Below are 16,850 nucleotides of genomic sequence, written 5' to 3'. Positions count from 1 at the left end.
TTGTAAAAGAATGCAAGATACATAATTTGCACATAATCAATAGAATATGAAAGTACCTTGATTCAGGATAAACAAGTAATGAAGTTACTTTACAACAGCTCCTTCTTCTTAGTAAAGAGGCAAATATGTAGCATCTAAGGCAGGGATGAGCAGCCTGGTGCCATCCAGATGTCTTGGACTACAACTCCCATGAGCCCCTGCCAGCATGGCTGATGGGCAGGGGTTATGGCAGTTGCAGTCCAAAACGTCTAGAGGGCCCCAAGTTGCTTACTGCTGATCTAAGGACTGGGGAATTGGCATGTAACATCATTGTCTCTATACTGCTTTAGACATCATTGCTGCCATGAAGAACCAGAAGTCACAGAGTGCCCAGCTGCCCAAGAGAAGTTGGCTCCAGCTCCAGGGATAAAATTAATTATGTGTGGATGTGTGCACATGTGTATAGAGGGGCACTGCGTAACCTTGGAAGAGCAACATTTGGTGTGCAGTACCCTTTGGAGCATCTGGAATTTCAGTTTCCATAGCCTTTTTATCTTATGTTGATTGTGTGTAAATTTTCTTCTGCTGTAAGCTGCATTGGGGCCCACTGCCAGGCAGCAAGATGGAAGATATATTTTAAATAAATATCTCTGAATATGAGAGCACATAGGTAGGAATTCTCAGTGAAAACTAAAAAATGAATCCCGCAAGCTAATCTGATCGCAGATCCAAACAGAACAAACAGTGCCACTGGAAAATGATGAAAGAAGAGTATATATTACACTCATATACAAGGTATCTATAAAAGTAAAACCCCTTAAAATTATCTTTAGCTTCAGTAGAAACAGGCATAGACATTTTTGTTTACTTTTTTATTTATACAGATCGACTCAGTTGAGATGATCCTGAAAATGATGGGCTAGAGAACTGGAAATTAGCTGCAGGCTCATGTGTTCCCTTCTTCCCAGGAGCAGCTTACCTCTCCATTTTCTATTTAGTGCTAACCACAGTTTGCCAATGTGGATGTCCCAGCAAATTATGGTTAGCATTTGCCCTCCAAGCTAGAATTGAAGCCCACATCAAAACATAGGGTTCAATTCTGGTTGAAGGGCAAATGCTAACCATAGTTTGCTAATTCAGAGATCAAGCTAAACAGGGAGGGAAGCCATGCACAAGAGGCAAAGTGAGGAGGCAGTGCAAAAATCTACAGCTTGTTCATGATTATTCAAACAATTAATGGAATCTGAATGTTTTCACTGGTTAATGTTTGTTATATTTGTTGTTAGTTATCTCTGTTACTTTACCTGTGCAATAAATACTATCTATATTTACGAAGACTGCTTGTTCATCAGTCTCTGCCATGATTATCCTTCAGCCTCTCCACAGCCTGTGCTCAAACCAAGATATTACTTAACCAATCAACTGTACCTATGCCAACAGATGGCACAATAACTGCTCAGTGCTTGGATATTAAATTGTTGCTTTTTCTACCTACTTTACCTATGACCTTTAATACTTTTTCTGTAGGGTCCATTTCATAGAGCTGCATATTGATTTCTCATATTACTTATGTGCAGCTCTGGTGAGACAGGTTGGTTTTCATTGCATTGCATTTTATTTTATTAAATAAATACAGGAAGGAAAAGTGAGCAGAGAGATCTGCATAATCAGTAAATCCTTCTGTAACCCAATACTTGTGCTTTGATATATAGACTGGATCTGTGCACTGCGTGTTTTGAGGGACATCTGCTGAGAAAATAAGTTACACAAAAACCTCACTTTTTTACCACGAACACCTTGGAAAGATTTACCTTAAAAATAATAACAAGAAGAAGGTATAGATCTATCATTCTAGTTTCACATGTATAGAGATGCTTATTAATGGTAGCTTGGAAATAGCCACTTGCCTGCTGACCTGTGGCAGGTAAGAATAATCACCAAGCAACCAGGCTAGGAAGTTATTACAAACTGAAAGTGTTGATCCTTCCCCACCTCCTAACCCCAGGTTGTCTGTGTGCCAAAAGTTACTGATATAGGTATGTGTGGAGAGGTAAACTTTAAAAAAATATATATTATGGGCTAGTAACTTTTGTGGACTATTTCCAAGTCTGGGCTAATGCAGTATGCTATTGAATAATACATAGAGAAAGTTCAGATATCATGCCAAACAATGGCCTCTCATGAGTTCTGAACCAACATCATGCACCAAACTGTAGTTTAGGCTTTACATCTGAATGAAGAAATGAGAGTTTGGAATGTCACCCTAAACACAACAATATTTAGACAAGTGAATGATTGGGAAAAGCCAGTGTAAACAAGTCACTTTTTAATAATCATCTAAAACACGTTTGTCAGTGCCTGGTGTTCCACAGAGGGGGATTCATCCCAGAGGGTAGGTGCCACCAGAGAGAAGGCCCATTGCCGTGTTCATGCCAGATGGGACTCTGCAGGACGTGGCACAGACAACAAGGCCTCTCCTGGAGATTATACTGGTCTAATAGGCCTATAAGGGAAGGTCTAAGGGAAGATGATCTTGAAGGTAAACTGGTCCTAAGTTGTTTAGGGCTTTATATATCAATAATAATTCCTTGAGCCTGGCTCAGTAGTTTGGATACTGAGCAACAGCCAAGACCAAATAGAAGAAGTTGGGTTTAGATTTGGGAACAGGAACTGAGAATAATTCTTACAACTTCTGTGCTATTCTGGTTTTCTCAGTTCTTTATGATACCCACAAAATATTATATGACTTGGGAAAGAGATGTAGGTTTTATACTTCCTTTTCATAATGAAAACCCATTTTAAAAACCCTCCAACAACAACAAAAAGATCGCAGAAACCAACCCTATTTTCCTTAGTTCCCTGCACTTCAATTTTCTAATGGGAGTGGAGAACTGCTTCAATCCTGCGCCATTAAAATGAAGGACAAAACTCCCATTCATTTTTATAGGAGCATAATTGCATCCAAAGAGAATTATGGAGAGTGCTGTCCTAATTGCTCCTTTCAACCAGTGGTCTTCAACTTATGAGTTGCAGCCACAACTGAGTTATGACTTTGCATAAAGAAAGGTCACACTGAGATGCTCTCATGCCCTTTTGGAGAAAAAGATGAGAAAGACCAGACGAAAGATAAAACTAATAGGAAAGGTCTATGGACTCACTTGCTGGAAAAAGATGCCTTTAAACAACCAGGTAGCACTAGTTATCATGTACTAAAGTGAAACTGCACTCTGTCAGTTAATTTTATTATGGACTAAACAAACTAACAAAAGTCCCCACTAAATGCCAGACAGGGTTACAATGGATTGGACCTAACATAACTCTCCTGGCAACGGACAGGTTCCTTCCATTAGCAGGAGGTTTTTGATCCAGCAGAGCTTTGTCTGCAGGCTGAACAGAGGAGGAGGAGCAGGAAGCAATCTTTGCCAATGACTCCCTTCCCCCTGCAGTCCTGTATGTTTCTCCAAAAAACTGCTCTCACAGGTAGGGGGTTCTCTAGAACAATGTGGGTGGTGGAGCTAGCGGCTGCAGAGGGAAGAACGATATCGCCGAAAATCACCTTCCTTCTTATGGGAGTGTTCTGAGCTAAATTCTGCTCAGGGACATTCCTGCTGGCCGAGTAAAACTGGATCCAGCCGAATGTCCAGTACACAACAGCACTCCTAGGCATAAATAGGAATATTTCAACAGGAGTACTTTCTCTTCTTATCATGCCAAGGTTTTATGAGGAATGGTAGCTGCAAATACGTATCAGGTTGCATATACAGAACTCCTCCCTTGCAATAGCACAGCCATCAAAAGCCTCTGGACTTTTGTTTAAATATGGAATCTGAGAGTCAGTATGCTATCTTGGTTTGAATACTGACTTTCAGTGGTGCTGTCAGGGCAGGACTTTGGTGCAGAAGTCCAGGGCCCAGGGAGGAGAATGAGCAGGCGGACACCCAAACGCAGCAGGGCTGGCTTACCACATTAGGACATATGTGAAGTAACAGGAGTGAGCAAAATGTAAATCTGGATTTACCGGTAGATGTGTGGGCAATTTGCAAGAGCTCAGCAAAAAGTTCCGACTCCGAACTGTTTAACTACAGCAGCAACAAAAAGACAGCCGCTGTCCCTGCCAGAAATGCTACTGCTGAAATGAAGAAAGCATAGGGTAACCGGGAGTGAAAATTGTGTGGAAGGACTGTGAGCTCTGTTCAGTTCTAGTACAAAAACAAATTCCTAGGCTCAGAATTCTTTAATTCTAAGAGTCTGTCTTTTGTACCAGGGGGTTTGGGGAGTTCTAGTAAAAAATGAAGGAGATCCTGCAATCATGTAGTCTGCCCACCCCTGGAAGAGCATTAAGTCCTGAGTCTAAAATCACCTAACTGCAGTACTGCTGACCTTTGTCCAGGGAAACCTGGGTCCATATCCTTGCTCAGCCATGAAGCTATATGGATGACCTTGGACCAGTAATTTGCTCTCAGTTGAATCTAGCCAATTGGGTGGTTTGCCATTCACAGCTCTTTGGAAGAATGCAATTATTTATTTCTCATATCTATATACTGCTTTGAGTACCAGCACTCTCAAAACAGTTCACACTGAAACAATCATAACAATCTACAACAATAAAAACTAGACAAGAATTAAGTTGCCTCCTAAAATCCAGCAACCATTAAACACATAGCAGCAACGTTAATGTTGTGGCAAGACAAATGCCCTCTGGAAAAGCACACTTTTTGCTTGCAAATGGAAGAGGAATGTGAACTGTATTCATAAATACGGAAATAAATAACACATTGAAGGCTTGGGCTATTTATTTGCTTCTAACACCCAGCACCTATAACTTTCTTTATAAAAGCATTTGCCAAGTGTTGCCTTACAGACTAATTGAAAAGCGACTTTATTTTCATAAATTTGCATGTCATTCAGTAGTGTTTGCTGCAAATGTTTTTGCTGCTATCCTGAGATCCAGTCAGGACACCATCTTCATTTATTTTCCAGATATAGTTAAAAAGCAAAATGCAGAAAGAAATGAGAACACCTTCTGAGGAGATGTGGGGGGAAGGACAGTCGTACCTATGGAAATTTCACAGTTATACTGCATTACAGGAAAGCTAGCGGCCTTGCAGCCAAGAAACTGATTGATTGGTTCTATCAGTATTTGGAATTCAGCTCTCGTCCCCCTAACCTGCCTCCTGCTTGGCTCTCATTTGGCCCCTTAAGATCATCAGGTCACAACGCTGCAGTGATAATAAAAGTCATAATTAACAAAACTCCCGCAGTGTAACTCTTAAAGCAGGGTTGTGGAACCTTAGGCCCAGGGGTCCCCCAAAGGACTCATTCCCTTCCCCTGGCCTCACCCCCTTCATCCAACCACCAATCTTTGGTGGTTTCCAGTCTTTTGTACAGTTTTTTCCCCATTCTAAAAGTTTTAAATGCCTATCCTGTTGCTTTAAGCTACAACAGGCTGGTGGGTTTGTGTTTGTTTGTTTGGCGCCCTGCCCTTTTGCCTGTGGCTCCACCCCCTTTACTCTGGCCCTGCTCACCACTGGAATGCAGCCCCTGAGAACTTCTCCAAAATGGAATTTGGCCCTCAGGCTGAAAGAGGTTCTGCACCCCCGTCTTAAAAGCACAGCAGTCCTGTTAGTTAAGGTAGTAGACCCAAGAAACCCTATGTTGCCTTCACTCCCACAGTTCCCAACCTTCTCTTGCTTGCTTGCTTATTTCCTTACTCCCAAGGGTGCAGAGACCCTCTTATTCCTACTCCCCCTCCCCCAGTGAAGTTGTTCCTCTGTCCTACTTTCTCCATGGTTCCTCCTTACCATAAGCCAATCTCTCCACACCCATGGTTTCCTTGCACGTCTCTTTTTCAGCCCATTGTCTACTTTGCCGCACTTCCTTTAGCCAACCTTTTTCTTGGTCAGTGTAAAGTATGGGAGAGGGGGGTCTCAAACCAAGATTCCCACAGACGGTCTATGGCATCTTAGTGACTATGTCCCTAGGGCTCTGATTCTTCACCAAATCTGGCATATCTCTATGGGTCAAGGTTTCAATACCAGCCTGAATACCGTGAGCTGACCCATCAAGCCAAACTAGACCAACCAGACAATATATAGCCCTGACCTCAGCTCCTCAGTCTAAATGACTATCTGCTGAACAGACTCTTGCCTGGGCTGGATCCTGACCACTGGCCCATCTTTGTCCATGTTATCTGCCCCTGGCCCTTTGGATGCTGGTCTGCCTGTGCTGGAACTGGACCCTGGCTGGCCCTGGATCCTGAAGCCTTTCTCTCAGCCAGACCCCCCTGAACTCCTGTTTTCCCCACCCCTGTAGCATTCAGTTCCTTCTGACTTAAGTGTTATGACCATTAACTGTTCTTGCCTCAGTTCCCTGTCCCTTGTGAAAACTGTGACAGCAGTTGTTTCCTGGATGGTTTGGAATGCCTGTGTGGATTGTTCACACTAGCTCAGCACCAGTGTGAAACGCTTCACAGTCACAAACACAATACAAAAACAGGTAGATATATCTGTTTTAGGATCAAAGAGAAAAAGCTTCAATCCAATGTTGTATTATTGCCTCAGTTCTGATATTTTAGGCCACCCTTGGAATTTGGTTGCTCTCCAAATACATTATGCAAAAGCCTTGCACTCATATGGTTTCCATTAACGTTTCTCTGAAGGAAAGATTTCTTTACCTGTTACCACAGCTTCTAAAACTATGACTCACTGAGGGCAACTCTACATTTGAATAATTTATCTTGTATGCCTGTGCCACGGAGAGAAAAGCTGGTCTAGGAGTCAGTTTCATCACAATGCAGTAAACTAAATAGAGTCCCTGATTACATACAAAAGTCCAAAATTGATGCCAAGATACAATCCTGAGATTGGTGTCAGCCTTTCTACCAGAATAATGTTCTTAAAAACAGCTTTCCTGATTCTTACATTTACTAAGCATATTCCTCAGGGCTGGACAAACCTACATGCCAAGGTAGAGAGAGTCAAGCAGCCAGCTGCATGCTGGATATTTCAGCCCCTTAATCCTCCCCCAAGCCAAATGCAGGGCTGATTTGCTAAATCTGGGAGAAGAGGAAGAAGTACTTCTTTGAGTAACAATACAAGACTCATTACACTACACCACGCTAGGAGCAGATGTGCAACTAAAACAGGAGAGCCAAAAGCATTATACCTGTATTTTAAATTGAACATATCACTAGGTATTTTAAGCAAGTAATGATACAAATAAGCTCCCTCGTCAATTTCCAAACAGTGGACATGAGAAACAACCTGAGTCTTTATTTAGTACCTTTATAGGTAAAATCATCAACATTTATTGTAGTTCTTTGCTTCTTTTGTTAGCTTACAATTGTCCCTTGCCTTATCACAGGGAATCAGTGAGGTGACGTATCTCATTTGTGAAATGACCCAGGAATAAGTCCAAGTACATTTTCATTACCTTGCTGGAGAATTTGTGAAATTGCCATTTGGGGCATGTAACGTGGGAAAGGCAGCTGCTTCATGGTAGAGCACATGCTTTACATGTGAAAGGTCCCAGGTTCGATCCCCAGTATCTCCAGGTGGGGCAGGAAGATCTCCTGCCTGAAACCCTGGAAAGCTGCTGCCAGTCAGTGTCAACAATACTGGGCTAGATGGACCAAGGTCTGACTCAGTATAAGGTCATATGTTCCTATGCTACTTCCAATCTATTCATAATTGCAACAGGTGCTGACAAATCACACAGAAGGTTTTTACCCTAAAAAGGAGCTTAAAAACAGATTATTATTAAATCAATATTAAAAAGTTACTAATAAATAAGAGTAACAGTAGCAGGTAAGGATATAGCAGTTGCTTTAATTATTCCTTCTGACTTTCTGGGGCCCAGTGCTTGCTGTTCACCTGTCAGTCTTACTAAGCAACTAATACATCTTCTGTCTTTGACTAATTTGCCATTTCCAGTTCAGTTGACACTTCTGGGATGTTCTCGTAACATTCCATCCAGCTTTCATCTCCGTAGTGTCTCCTGCCCACAGATAACTAGTAGCTGGGTCTTAACTAGGGGTGCTTCAAGTCAGAGGGGTCCTAGCTTTAACAGCCAGAAGGTATTGTGTAGGTATTCCACTTTTTTTTTTTTAACTTAACGGAGTTTTTGTGGTTGGAAAAAAGACAGAAGAAGTAACATGGGATGGTTACAGCAGGAAGACAACATAATCTGGAACCCTCATAAAATTCCATAAATGAGGCAGGGTGATAGTGCCATAAAAAGCCTTGTCTAGTACCACCCTAGGTCTTAGATAAAGTAGGACGAGCAATAAATCAATAAACTGGCTTTTATTGAAAAGGTTGCCCTTCTCAGCAATCGTAGTGGTTCTAGAGACTATGATGGCAACCTACAGCCATCAAGTTGGTTACCAGAGTTTAGTTTTAGGGTGTTGGAAGATGGGTAGGAGCATTCCAGATTCTTACATCCTCTGTCGCTGTTAATCACAACCTTTGCTGTCTACTTCAGTTCTGCTGGACCCTCTTGGAGCTGATGTGGCTGCATGTCTTCAGCTATCTGGTCAAAATGAAAGATTTCGTTATTGCTTGGCTTCTAGGTACTGTAGATTCAGACGTGTATAATAAGAGACAGAAAATTGGATCCAAAGTTGCTGCTCTGTTCACATAAGGTGGGCCAATTTCTACAAACTCCCCCTCCATCTGCAGCCTGTGCACCATGATTCTCAATGATTCTCCCAGTTCCCAGAAGCAGATTTTCAGGGGCTGGAGAGAGAAGGGGAAGTGGGAAAGCCTTATTCTGTGAACACTCTTCTATCTATGGAACAAAAATTAGGATCCAAGCCAGAACGAAATAGTGACAAGTACAATAATAGTTAAACAAAAGTTATCTATTCTCTTTAGCAAGTCACTGGAGAATAAAAATAAAAAGGTAGCCATCTTGGTTCATAAGAACAAATACAAAAGTAACAGTAGGGTTATGTGACATTTTAGTTGGTCCTAATGAAGATATGATCCTACCAGGGAATAAGGTAAACACAAGAACGTCAATGGGAAAGGCTTTATCTAGTACAGGACATGCTTTGCTTGCAGAAGCTTTCAAGTTCAAACCCTAGGAGTGCAAAAAAACCCTATCTGAAACCCTGGAGAGCCACTGTCTGACTCAATATAAGGCAGTTTCCTGTGTTCCTTTTGGCCACAGCCTTCCTCTCTGGTTTTCTAATAAAGGAAGGCAATAATCCAACTCAGTTGCCTATCATGGCTACAGGGCCTTCGGAAGCCTGTTTTTATACAACATCTTTCACTAATGCTAAGGTCGGAACAGGGTGTTTTGAGTATTCAGTAATGCTGAGCTGGTTTCTGCCCTCAGATAAAGGGCATTATTCATTAAAACAACACAGAAGAGAACTTTGTTTCCCCTCCAACCTTTTTCAGTGACTGAAGTCACAAATGGAATATAAGCCTTTGAAGAAAGAGAGAGTGTAATTACTTTAAAAGTGGTAGGATGAGGAAAATGGAGAACTTGTTTCCTTGCTAGTTATTATCCTGGGTTTGGATGCTTTCCTAGTACAAATATACTTTTGTCATCTTATTTAAGAGATAAGTTACTATAGCAACTCTTAAATTACCTTGCATTGTACACCTGATACAGTCTTAAAAAAACATCTTGGGTGTGTGTGTGTGTGTGGAGAACTGCATGAGACCACACACACTCACAGTACTACGGTGGCCGCCATTTGCATTCCCTTTTTTTGCCGTGATAGGCTACATAAATATTTATGTAGCCTATCATGGGCTCCTCAGGGACGCAAATGGCAAAAATAGGGAAGCGAATGGCAGCCACAGACACGGCCGCCATTCGCAAAGCGGCGCGAACAGCACCAGGTAAGTGTCCCGTTTCGCGCGCCTTTTGTGGGGTGGGGGGGGTGGGGGGCTTCGTTCTGCCAGGGATTTTGGCGGGCCGAATGCACTGGCATTCGGCCTCACTGAGATCTGTGGCATAATTCTCTGACATCCCTAGGAGCAGTGGCCTCATCTAGCCAGGTCTCTGTAATACATGCCATGTCCACACCTTCATCCAGGATCATGTCATGGATGAGAGATGTTTTATAGGCAACGGACCTGGCATTACACAGCAGCAGATGAAGGCCAGAGGATGAAGTCACGCATCCCACAGCCATCCTTCAGCTCTGGACAGGCCCGGAACAGGGGACAGATATTACACATCTCTCCTCTGTTCCCCTTAATCGGCATGGCCTGCCCCTAGCGCTCTGCCAGCATCTCTGCCCAGCCTCGGTACGTTCTGGCCCCCAGAACTTCCCCCACTGCCTCTGCCAGGTAGACACATGCCTCCCTCACTTCCACCTATCAGGTGGGCACCCCACCCCTAAAATCACAAACACAACCTCAAAGCCCACCACCCACCCACAATTTTTAAAAACTACAACCCAGGCCCTCTGCTCCCTTGTGGCTCCCTTGAGTGGTCCAACCAAGTTATAAGTCTTTCGGGGTCAACCAAAAGCTGTGTGATCTTTCAAACGATGAACGATTAAACAAGTAATTTATTAAAGGGATATTTTGTACATAAGCACACTGTTGCTGTTACAAGCCTCTAAGGACTGCTTTTACCTCGGGCCAAATTCCCTATACCTCCACCCCAGCCAAATACCCTTACAACAATGTCCAGCTTCTGGGTACAGTCTTCCTCTGACACCAAAGCTCCTCCTGTTGTATTTCTGGCTGCTTGGACAGTTTGTCTGGGTTTTTACTGCCTGCTTGTATAACCTTTCTCTGGCAAGATCTCAGGGTAGCCTCTTGGCATAACACAGCCATCTGCTCCCTACTCCTGCTTTTCACCAGCCACGTATGGTTATCCCCCAGAGAAAGAAGAGCTTAATATTCAGGCCTTAGCTATTCACTTTCTCCTCAGCTTTCTCCTAGTCCTTTTAAAACATGCCACGCCAACCAGCAGACCTTCTCCCTCTCTGACTACCACAGACTGACTGACTCTAATGTCAACTCTCATACCTTAACTGTCATTTCCCAACCACTCTTTCTACCTAGTTAGAATCCCCAGCCAATCAGAACTCAATTTACCTGATCCAGGTCCCATATAACAATAGTCAAAGTGATTGTCTCTCTCTCCCCCTTCGGAATTGTCACTCAACAACTACTACACAGCAACTGCTTTGACAATAACAAAACAAACAAGGTCTACACAGACACACTATAGCCTCACAGAGTAAATGTAAACATTACATGCCACCAACAGTTATAAACAGGCATTTCTTCACATGGGGTAGGGGGAGAATGGAAAACCAGGGTGGAAGAGGAATACAATAGAGTATCCTGGAAGAAGGCATGGCTGGCTGGCACCCTGAACAGGAACACTCTGCTGCAACATTTTGTCGTAGTTCCCACTTATATACTTTCCACAGGAATATATAATTTACTATCTTTCTCTTCCTGTTCTAGTGCAGCCTTCCCCAACCTGCCCTCCTGATGTGTTGGACTACAGCTCCCATCATCCATGGGCATGCTGACTGGGGATGCTGGGAGTTGCCATCCAAAACATCTGGAGGGCACCAGATCTAGTGATGCTCTTATTTCTAGCCATTTCCACCCGTGAACAAGCTTGCAAGAGATAAAAGACACAAAAAACATTTGACTGTTTTGAATATTTTTAGTAGTAGTTTTGCCTTACAAAATAATGAAACAATGCCCTTTTCTCATAGCCTTTATGTCAAAAAGGTAGGATTGCTTTCCAGAGAAAGTACTTCACAAATGTTATCATACAGTCATGCAGTATTCTTATTTTATCATACAATATTACAATTGTGTAGAGGAGAGGGGGGAACTAGGCAAAGACACCAATTGCATGCCTGCTCCTGGAGTAGGTGGATGTCCCTATCACAGTGGCCATCCAAGGAAACCAGTTGTTGTGTGCGAGAGGAAGGGAGGCAGGCAAAGAAGCCATCACACAGCTGCTCATGGTTTTGTTTTTTAACTAGAAATGTTATATTTTATGAATGAATTGAACTGCTTTGAGGACTCTGGTCAAAAAGGGGGATACAAATCAAATAAATAAATGCAGTTAATTCTTCTCCTTATTATCGATAGTAATATGGTTCCATATCTTAAGACAGCAATCTTAAGCTGCCTTCCACACTGTATGCAGAAGTCCTGTGCTCGGTTGACTTCATGCAGACATATTGTGCTTTCAAATGCTTAAATACACGCACAATGATTAGAGGTCCCTTATCCCCTCCCTTCTTCCCCGAAGCCTCTTCATTGGCTTGCTTTCCTTATTCTCCTTCTTGCATGCCACGTCAGGACCATGACTTCAAGATGCTTATTGTGCAGAACATTCTGACACAATCAAAGAATGTGTCAGCAAATTTGCTAGCAATTGGGGATTCTATCACCTTTAGAAGCTCATTCCCCACAAATATATTTCCCTTTGTTGGAGCCTCTGTCTTAGAAATGAAGACTTTTGCAAATAACCACACCTGCACAGTTACTCACTCAGCATTTCATTCAATTTGTGCACTGATAGGTAATAAATCATTTCCACTCCCAACGTCCAGTCTGCTGTGTTATTCCAGTGCTGGCGTAATTAAACTTATGAATCCCTGTATCAAGCCCATCCTGGATATAAACACCACCTGCTTCACATCAGCATATCAATTTATTATGCTATAGAAATCCACAAGGTGAATGTCACTAGAGACCAATGAAATGGCAACATATCTTCTGAATCCACCATGATTCAAGCCATCAGCACTGTCTATATTCAATAGGACTGTGCACGGACCCCCTTCCCCAACCCACTTCGGAGGCCGATTCAGAGCTTTGGATTTTGCTCTGATCCACTTCAGACCGATTTGGACCCGATCTAACCTCTTCACACTCCGGATCCAAAGAAAGATTAGCAAAATCCAAATTATTCTGATTTTACATTTTCCCATTAACTTGCATTGGAAAACAGAAACGGCCATAACTTTTTTAGTGTTTATGTTAAATACATGAAATTTGGAGATCTGGCAGCCCCTACAGAGGTGATTGAACCTGCCAAATTTCAGACTGTTCGTTTTAATTTCAAATTTCAGATCAGTGGCTTTTGTGCTGCCACAGGTAAAATTGGCTTTTTTCAAGAAAATCTGTCAAAGCAAAGAACTATAATTTTTTGTGTGCTTCCACATAAGTGCATGGAATTTGGGGACCTGGCAGCCCCTATAGATGTGACTGAACCTGCCAAATTTCAGACAGTTAGGTCCAGTGGCTTTTGTGCTGGCCATGCATAAAGTTTCCTTTTCTCAAAAACTAAAACAAAAGGTAAAACAAAAACAAAAAAACAGTCAAGCCACAAAGGGGATTAGAGATGCTAATCAGAAGGTGTTTAAGGTGCCAATTAGGAGGTCACTATCCCTAATCTCTGGTGAAGGTTTTTTTGAAGTGCAAAATAACCACTCTTCCCTAGTACTTTCCTTTTGTCTGTCCTGAATCTGCCACTATTCAGCCTCACTAGATGACCTGATGACCTGTGCAATACACGTTACCTGGGAGTAAGTCACACTGAATTGAAAGTGAGTAAGCGTAACGTCATTGTTTTTTATTTAAGGACATGAACTTTGAGGACATGGTGTTAGCCCTTCAGAAGTAGCTGACAACCCTGCCAGGTTTCACAGTTAGGTCCAGTGGCTTTTGCCACAGGTAAAAGTTTCCCAGTGTTTCTTAAAAGAAAAAAGGAAAAAAAAAAAAAAGGCCATCTTACAGGAAGCTAAGTCATAGCCACCAGCAGTACCAGCCAGCCTCCACTCAAGTGGGCATGTTCAAGGCTGGCACAGACCCCCTGGCAGTGGAAGAACCATGCAGAATGGCATGGATGGAAGAACCTGGCAGAGGAGGAGGGCAGCAGCAGCAAGGAGGGCGCCACACAGGCACTGGGCAGGCAGGCTGGCAGAGAAACAGAGGCACCCTTGCAAGGCTGGCACAGTCCAACTGGTGGTGGAGGAACTGTACAGGACAGGCTAAGCTGGTGGCACCCCGAGATGCTTCATATTATGTACTGTGTAGTGCTTTGACCCACAGTATATATTGGGCTGTGTATTGGTGTACTGTTTTGGCCACACACAGTTTTCTTGTGCACAATAATGTGTTTACTGCACTCACACAGTGTACACACACACAAAAGACCAAAAGAAAAGCAGATATAGAAAAAGAAACCTACCTACACAAGCTAAGGGGTTGGGGGAAGGGGAGTACACTAACATTAACTATCGATCTGAAGTCTAACAGAAAAGAAAAGGCTGGGTTGTATTTTTTTTTTGGTCCACCACTCCTCCTGTCCCCCTCCCTAATCTTAAGCAAATTGTTACATTTCCCAGACAGGCTGTCTGTGCTTCAGAATCATCTGGATCGATCCAAAGTGCTTTGGATCGATCCAACCCACTTTGGACCAATGCATATCCGATTCAGATTGGATCTGATTCAATTCAGTCGAAATCACCCCACTTTGGTTCAGAATTCAGATCCAGAACTAAAGTGGTGCACAGCCCTAATATTCAATTATTTTTTTTAAGATTTGGTTTAACATGTTGTGTTAACGGCTTTCCATGTTCACTCAAGCTCCAAAATGCTGTGAGATAACTGTTAAGGGCCATGCCATGCCCATACGAGATCTTCCCCGTGACCTGACACAACAGTTTCCCAAAAGATGCAGTACAAACAGAGAAACTGGCTGATAAATTTAGCCCCAGCAAAGTCTGTGGGGAGGAAATTGACAATACCTGTCAAAATGTTGGAGTTCACTCATCAAACTTTAAATTCCTATAATTAAGCCATCTACCTCAAAATCAGCATGGACCATACCCAAACCAACCTCTCCTACGCTGTCCAGTTTCAATTCCCTCAGCCATTTTCTGAGTATATGCCACAGAACCTACTGCCTCCCTGATTTCTGCTTATAAGTGTGGAATATTATAACTCCCCCTCAATATAAGGCCACAACTGTGGCCCTATAATATGTGAACTTGACAACTGCAGTATTTATCTCCCTTTTTGAAAGCATGAATACAACCTCCATTAGCTTGTAACCCTGTATGCACTTACTGGAAGCTTTGCCGAGTTATTTATATCTCATTCTTCAAGAAGCACAGAATAGCACACGTAGGTTTTTTCTCTACCCTGACGCACATCCCTGGGTGGTAGATTAGGGGCTGGCACACACAGGGGCTGGCACACACACAGCCCTGTCTCCCTACATGCTTTGACCCCTTATGCATTCAGGAGAATGCCAGAAGAGGCCTCAAGTACTTGGGTTCTTGTGTGGCCCAGAGTCACACAATGAGCTGGGTAATTTTGAACCCAGATCTCTTTGGCTAAAAAGCCAAAACAGCCACTGCACAGTGTTGACTCTCATAAAAAGCAACTAACTGGCTCATCCTAGCAAGCTACTGACACCTGTTACAGCCTGTCATTTAATCTGTTGTCTCCAAATCTATAGCTCCTGTGCTAAAATTAACATAATGCAAATGAGCTTGGCTGCAGCTGATACTCGCACAGATGCATTTCTATGAGAAATGGAGAACCTTGGTTGCTTACCTTTCTCTATCATTTGTTTGTGCACTACTTCCCTTCTCTCACCTCCATTCTTGGAGAAACTCCAATTGCACAATACCCTTATTACCATCCAAAACTTCCTAAATCATAACTTCCTAACAAGATAATTTGCCACCATTCTATTGAACGTAATTGACAAGATGTTATCTTTTATTATCCACTTAAGAAAGCAAATTGAGACAAATAGCCAAAAAGAGTATCTCAAGACATCTTGGATCAAAGAGAAAGAATATATTTGTCAATACTAAACTGAAAACGTGCTTCAATTATCCATCTTTGGCAAGCATAAATGTCAGGAAACCATATAAGGTTCTCCTTCACAAGGTATTTGCAGTGGGAGAAAATGATAGGTTCACAAACATTCCATGCAAATCCATTTTGTTCTTCTTCGGGGGAGGGGGGATAATTAAAAATATTCATACCTTTCCCTTTTAACCTCTCCCACCAAGATAGCTAACAACAACACAATTATAAAATGTTGTAAAACCATTTTTAAAGTTCAGCCAAAAGAGAATAAATTACAGCAGCAAAACATCAGCAAAAGAGCACTAAAAAAATCTGCTTGTACTATATAATAGCCCAGTTTTGCCCTCTAAGAAGGGCATTCCATAACCACAATGAAAATGCCCTGTCTTATGAAACCACCTGTCTTTATCTTACATGATGGTGGCGTGGGGTGGGAGTGGAGACACATGGAGCAAGGCCTGTGGCGTCCATCTGAATATTTGGTAGGCAAATATGGGGCCCACTGGGCTCCTGAGCAAGTAGCCCTAGAGCTTACGAACGTAAGATGAGCCATGCTGGATCAGACCAAAGGCTATCTGTTCCAGCATTCTGTTCCCACATTATTTAACTTCATCCCCAATGGGAAGTCCACAGCAGGACATGAATGTGAAAGCATCTTCCTGCTCATGCACCCCAGCAACTGGTATACATGAGCGTATTGCCTCTGATACTGCAGCTAGCATACAGCCATCATGACTATTAGCCACTGATAGCCTTATTGTTGTAAGGATACATGGGGCTGTGGAACTAGGGATACCACTCTGAGCTCCATGCAGAAGTTTGGCATAAAAATGTAATCTGTTGCATCCAACGGTGGTCATTCCACAGCTGGAAGGCATCCATCAGTGGAACAGGAAGGGAGGCAATCATACTTCTTCAGTAACAGTCAATCCTTATTATCCCTGACTAACAGTCTCTCTTTCTGCATGTTGTAACAAGGATCCTGATGGCTGTCTTCCTTTGCTCCTTAGGTGCTCCCACTTTATCCAATGGAGA

At 42.7% G+C, this 16,850-nt stretch overlaps 1 protein-coding gene across 6 annotated transcripts in view; it reads right to left on the bottom strand.

The window, feature by feature from the left end:
- PKIB (cAMP-dependent protein kinase inhibitor beta) overlaps positions 1 to 16,850 on the bottom strand; it is a 68,122-nt gene that overhangs the window by 17,899 nt on the left and 33,373 nt on the right. Inside the window, exon 2 of one of the 6 annotated variants that reach the window (XM_084827429.1) lies at positions 8,364 to 8,508. The exons of 4 other annotated variants lie outside the window; for them this stretch is intronic. The gene's annotated coding sequence lies outside the window, so the exon portion shown is untranslated. The remainder of the gene's footprint in view (positions 1 to 8,363; positions 8,509 to 16,850) is intronic. One more of the 6 variants, XM_084827430.1, reaches the window with a different exon arrangement.

The sequence above is a fragment of the Heloderma suspectum genome, chromosome 1, assembly GCF_057233095.1.
Source record: "Heloderma suspectum isolate Gila_16-S chromosome 1, 16-S_ref, whole genome shotgun sequence".
NCBI lineage: Eukaryota > Metazoa > Chordata > Lepidosauria > Squamata > Helodermatidae > Heloderma > Heloderma suspectum.
This window is presented reverse-complemented; position numbering and strand designations above follow the sequence as displayed.